Raw genomic sequence first — 6,000 nt, forward strand, 5'->3', positions numbered from 1 at the left:
AAGAAGCAAAGCCTGAAATGTGAGGAGAAGCCCAAATCCTAACCCAGGCGAGCGCACAACACAAGCCGTGCCCGGACCTGCACACCCCAAAACAGCAAGTTACACAATACAAAGGAAAGTTCTGAGAGCAAAATCCCAGAACAGATGAGGAAACTGTGGCCAGATTACACAATGACGGGAACATGGGAGACAGATGAAGATCTGACAGAAGACAGGACACAGGCCGTGCGCCATGTCTGTCACTGACCCACACCACAAATACCAACGCTCCTCATAAGGAGGAGACAGCACCGTTATAGTCAGGGACAAGACCGGAGCTTCAAGGAGAAGAAATGGAGCAGAAAGTGCTTCAGTCACAGGACACCACGGCGATACAGCATGTGCCACGGTCAGAGTACTGGGTGCCAGGGCAGGACCGAGAACGGGCAGAGCATTGGGGCATCCTGAGTAATACAGTACCAGGGCAGGGCGGAAAACGGGCATAGTATTGGGGCATCCTGAGTAATACAGTGCCAGGGCAGGACGGAGAACAGATATAGTATTGGGGCATCCTGAGTAATACAGTGCCAGGGCAGGATGGGGAACAGGCATAGTATTGGGGCATCCTGAGTAATGCAGTGCCAGGGCAGGATGGAGAATGGGCATAGTGTTGGGGCATCCTGAGTAATACAGTACCAGGGCAGGACAGGGAACGGGCATAGTATTGGGGCATCCTGAGTAATACAGTGCCAGGGCAGGACGGAGAATGGGCATAGTGTTGGGGCATCCTGAATACTACAGTGCCAGGGCAGGACGGAGAACGGGCATAGTACTGGGGCATCCTGAGTAATACAGTGCCAGGGCAGGACGGAGAACAGATATAGTATTGGGGCATCCTGAGTAATACAGTGCCAGGGCAGGACGGAGAATGGGCAGAGCATAGGGGCATCCTAAGAAATACAGTGCCAGGGCAGGATGGAGAACAGCAGAGTATTGGGTGCGAGGGCAGGACCGAGAATGGACATAGTATTGCGGCATCCTGAGTAATACAGTGCCAGGGCAGGACGGAGAATGGGCAGAGCATTGGAGCATCCGGAGCAGGACCAAGAAGGTGATTGGGCACATTACAGTTCAGTAACGTGGTGGCACAAAAACTCTCATGCTTCCGGATAAGCCCCGCAGGACGGGGCAGTGGTGGGACCTGTAGTGCATCTGTCCGAGCCCGGCAGGACGGGGCAGTGGTGGGACCTGTAGTGCATCTGTCCGAGCCCGGCAGGACGGGGCAGTGGTGGGACCTGTAGTGCATCTGTCCGAGCCCCGGAGGACGGGGCAGTGGTGGGACCAGTAGTGCATCTGTCCGATGCCCGCAGGACGGGGCAGTGGTGGGACCTGTAGTGCATCTTTCCGAGCCCCGCAGGACGGGGAAGTGGTGGAACCTGTAGTGCATCTGTCCGAGCCCCGCAGGACGGGGCAGTGGTGGGACCTGTAGTGCATCTGTCCGAGCCCCGCAGGAGGGGGCAGTGGTGGAACCTGTAGTGCATCTGTCCGAGCCCCGCAGGACGGGGCAGTGGTGGGACCTGTAGTGCATCTGTCCGAGCCCCGCAGGAGGGGGCAGTGGTGGGACCTGTAGTGCATCTGTCCGAGCCCCGCAGGACGGGGAAGTGGTGGGACCTGTAGTGCATCTGTCCGAGCCCCGCAGGACGGGGCAGTGGTGGGACCTGTAGTGCATCTGTCCGAGCCCCGCAGGAGGGGGCAGTGCTGGGACCTGTAGTGCATCTGTCCGAGCCCCGCAGGACGGGGCAGTGGTGGGACCTGTAGTGCATCTGTCCGAGCCCCGCCGGACGGGGCAGTGGTGGGACCTGTAGTGCATCTGTCCGAGCCCCGCAGGACGGGGCAGTGGTGGGACCAGTAGTGCATCTGTCCGATGCCCGCAGGACGGGGCAGTGGTGGGACCTGTAGTGCATCTTTCCGAGCCCCGCAGGACGGGGCAGTGGTGGGACCTGTAGTGCATCTGTCCGAGCCCCGCAGGAGGGGGCAGTGGTGGGACCTGTAGTGCATCTGTCCGAGCCCCGCAGGACGGGGCAGTGGTGGGACCTGTAGTGCATCTGTCCGAGCCCCGCCGGACGGGGCAGTGGTGGGACCTGTAGTGCATCTGTCCGAGCCCCGCAGGACGGGGCAGTGGTGGGACCAGTAGTGCATCTGTCCGATGCCCGCAGGACGGGGCAGTGGTGGGACCTGTAGTGCATCTTTCCGAGCCCCGCAGGACGGGGAAGTGGTGGGACCTGTAGTGCATCTGTCCGAGCCCCGCAGGACGGGGCAGTGGTGGGACCTGTAGTGCATCTATCCGAGCCCCGCAGGAGGGGGCAGTGGTGGGACCTGTAGTGCATCTGTCCGAGCCCCGCAGGACGGGGAAGTGGTGGGACCAGTAGTGCATCTGTCCAAGCCCCGCAGGACGGGGCAGTGGTGGGACCTGTAGTGCATCTGTCCGAGCCCCGCAGGACGGGGCAGTGGTGGGACCTGTAGTGCATCTGTCCGAGCCCGGCAGGAGGGGGCAGTGGTGGGACCTGTAGTGCATCTGTCCGAGCCCGGCAGGACGGGGCAGTGGTGGGACCTGTAGTGCATCTGTCCGAGCCCGGCAGGACGGGGCAGTGGTGGGACCTGTAGTGCATCTGTCCGAGCCCCGCAGGACGGGGCAGTGGTGGGACCTGTAGTGCATCTGTCCGAGCCCCGCAGGAGGGGGCAGTGGTGGGACCTGTAGTGCATCTGTCCGAGCCCCGCAGGACGGGGCAGTGGTGGGACCTGTAGTGCATCTGTCCGAGCCCGGCAGGACGGGGCAGTGGTGGGACCTGTAGTGCATCTGTCCGAGCCCCGCAGGACGGGGCAGTGGTGGGACCTGTAGTGCATCTTTCCGAGCCCCGCAGGACGGGGAAGCGGTGGGACCACCATCTTCTAGGGGAGCAGATAACGGTCTCCTGATATCACAGATGATGTGTAATATGTGTAGTGTGTGAAATCCATACACAGGGATATACAGATCAGGGCAGACACCGGCATGTGTCACATGGACGATACTCACGCTCGCTACCTGCCGGACATGGCTGATAACAGGGAATAATAGCTTGTGCTCCACTATATGGCAAATGTTGATAAAAAAGATATAATGTTCCATAAATTGACGCTACTGGAACGAGTCTTGTGGCCCCGGGGGGCTACATCCATAGTGGACATCATCTGCACATGTGGAAGAGGGGTCACAGCACACATGGGGGCAGAGGAGTAAGCTCTGATGGATGGAGGAGGGGAGTCCTGCCGGTGGCATACTGGGGTCCATGTGGCCCCTCTGATGGATGGCCATGCTCAGGCAGGACGTGTGATGCATCTCCTGGGGAATCCATGGCTGCACTATAGTTGTCACTGTCACAACCAAAGCCGTAAGCGATGCGGGATAGATCAGAGGGGCGACCGGGAGGGGGGCAGGAGCCGGGACCACCGCTGACCGCTGGAGGAATGGAGAATGGCTGCGCAGAGCCGCACTCACCCGGGGCAGATGTGGCCTCCGGATCGGCCGCTCGTTCTGGAACCCTCTGCCCCCGGCCCGTCCACCCCAGCAGAGCTCCCGCACACTCTCCGTCCTCATCCGCTCCGGCCGCCGCGTCTATCCCGGGCCGGACTCGGATCTTGGGATGTTCTCCCCCAGGCGGCGGCTCTGAGGCCGTCACTTCCTCCAGGACCTGCCCCTTGACTTAAAGGGCCAGACACACGGCGGAAAGTAACAATGGGCTGGAGACGCCGGCGGAGTCAGCTGAGCAATGTGTGTGTGTACTGTGTGCAGAGCAGTGTCTGTGTGTACAGTGTGCAGAGCAGTGTCTGTGTGTACAGTGTGCAGTGCAATGTGTTCGTACACTGCAGAGCAATGTGTGTGTGCACTGTTCAGAGCAATGTGTGCGTCTACACTGCAGAGCAGTGTGTGCATGTACGCTGTGCAGAGTAGTGTGTGTGTGTACACTGTGCAGAGCAATGTGTGCATGTGCATGAACTGTGTGCAGAGCAATGTGTGTGTACACTGTGCAGAGCATGTGTGTGTGTGTACTCTGTTCAGAGCAATGTGTGTGTCCGGTTGCCACAGTGGCATTGCGTCCCTCACAGGGGGTGATGCCATGCCTGGAAGCAAGGAGGGATACCATTAGCAGGTAATACATCAGCATGCAACACCTTTCCCCCGGACCAGAAGGGGGAGCTCTAACACCTGATTTCAGGGCAGCTTCCTGATATAAGTTCTGGCCTGGAGGTGGAGTTAGTCTGAGGAAGACAGAGAGGAAGTCAAGGAAGAAACTGAGGATTGGAGCTGTAGATAAGCTCTCCTCAGGGCCAAGTGGCAGAGACTGGATGCCGGAGTCCGTGGTTGTGCGGGTACTGAAGTCCCGGCAACTAAATCCAGAGGGCAGGGGACTGCAGGTCTCTTGGCCCATCACAACTTCTGAAGGCACAGCAGCAAATGAGAGCCCGGAGCCACCACGAAGGAGTGACACCTGTAATAGGCTCAAGCTGCCTGCCATACAGACAAGGACTAAAGAACAAGAAGGAGTAGAGGACTGAGCACAGCTTTAGGCAGCAAGGACCTCAAAATACAGCGCAATAGGGTGGCCTACTCTGAACTCACCTGGTTAGGTGGATCCCAAATTGCTTCTAGGCTGCCTGGATCTCCATTACCATCTGTAATCAGTGCCATGGACTGCACCACAAACCATGAGTAATAGTGTGAAGACTGCACCCTGCTAAGTCGTGTCGGTTATCACTTGCCGAATACCACAGGTGGCGTCACAAACTATCCCCTATAAACTTTATTTCCCCTTTTATCAACTTTTTCATTGGACGCCCAGGGCCACGGACCAGGTCACTGTTGCCATGACACATCACTTTAAGAACTGGCCCGATACCGAGTATCCCCACGGCCCTGGCGGGCGCTCTATGTACACTGTGCAGTGTGTGTGTGTACACTGTGCAGTGTGTGTGTGTACTCTGTAGAGCAATGTGTGCTTGTACACTGTGCAAAGCAATGTGTGTGTTTATGTAACAAGGTGGCATGGGGTGGTAGTCATGGGCGAGTTCACTAAGCAACAGTCAGTGAGCACCTTGGCTCCTTGCACATGAAGGGATGAATCCTCACTGGGTCTGCTGGAATCCTAGTTCCATGAAGCACCACAGAGTCACAGTCTTCATTTCAACAGTTAAACGTTACTGAACAGCAGCATATCCATCTCTCAGACAGCACAGTTCAAACACCTAGACACCTTCTTATCTTTCCCTGCCATTCAGGCAGACTCGGTTCTACCTGTCAACTCTGTCTGTATCCTTGGTCACTCGCTGACCCACTATTGGATAATCTCTGTCCCTCTTCTGGACAATCTCTGACCACGCGTGCTCCAAGCCCACCAGCTTCCTACCGTTTCCCTGGTCCAGCTGCAAGTTATAGGGTAATGGGCTCGCCGACTCAGCTGCCTTCTAATCCCAGCCGCTAGCTTCGAATCCTTCCTTCCTTGGAACGGTTCTTGTGTAAGCTGGTGACCACCTGAACGATTCTCAGCCTGGGGCCCCTTACTGAAACAGCTTTATCCCCACGGCCTGTAATAGTCTACTCACTCATCCTGCTCTTGGGCAAGATGCCATCTGTCTCTAATCATGAAGTGCCTTTCCTATGCCTCCCTGCCCTGAGCTGCTCTGCTCTGTAGCTCCTCCCATGTGCTTAACTCCTATGGCCCTGCACTACTTACTAATCTATCCCTAAGCTAAATACTATACATCACATTATAGCACATGACAAATACATTACAGTGCACATCATAGCAAAACATTAGGGTGCCGCTTGTGACACAGGTGAACAGCATTAAGGAGAGAGAAGGTACAAGAGGGTCCACACCTCCTCCTTACACTCCTCCCTCCTAAAATATTGTCATCCCTGACCATAGCAGCACCTGTCAAAGTAAAACTGTTAGAAAACATTTTTTTAAAACATATTTACAA

The 6,000-nt window shown here is 56.9% G+C and overlaps 1 protein-coding gene across 1 annotated transcript in view; it reads right to left on the reverse strand.

Moving 5' to 3' along the window:
* OAF (out at first homolog) overlaps positions 1–4,063 on the reverse strand; it is a 31,016-nt gene extending 26,953 nt beyond the window's left edge. The window contains exon 1 of the mRNA XM_077250490.1: positions 3,518–4,063. The gene's annotated coding sequence lies outside the window, so the exon portion shown is untranslated. The remainder of the gene's footprint in view (positions 1–3,517) is intronic.
* Between the last annotated feature and the right edge of the window lie 1,937 nt (positions 4,064–6,000).

This window comes from Ranitomeya variabilis, chromosome 4 (genome assembly GCF_051348905.1).
Source record: "Ranitomeya variabilis isolate aRanVar5 chromosome 4, aRanVar5.hap1, whole genome shotgun sequence".
Classification (NCBI taxonomy): Eukaryota; Metazoa; Chordata; class Amphibia; order Anura; family Dendrobatidae; genus Ranitomeya; species Ranitomeya variabilis.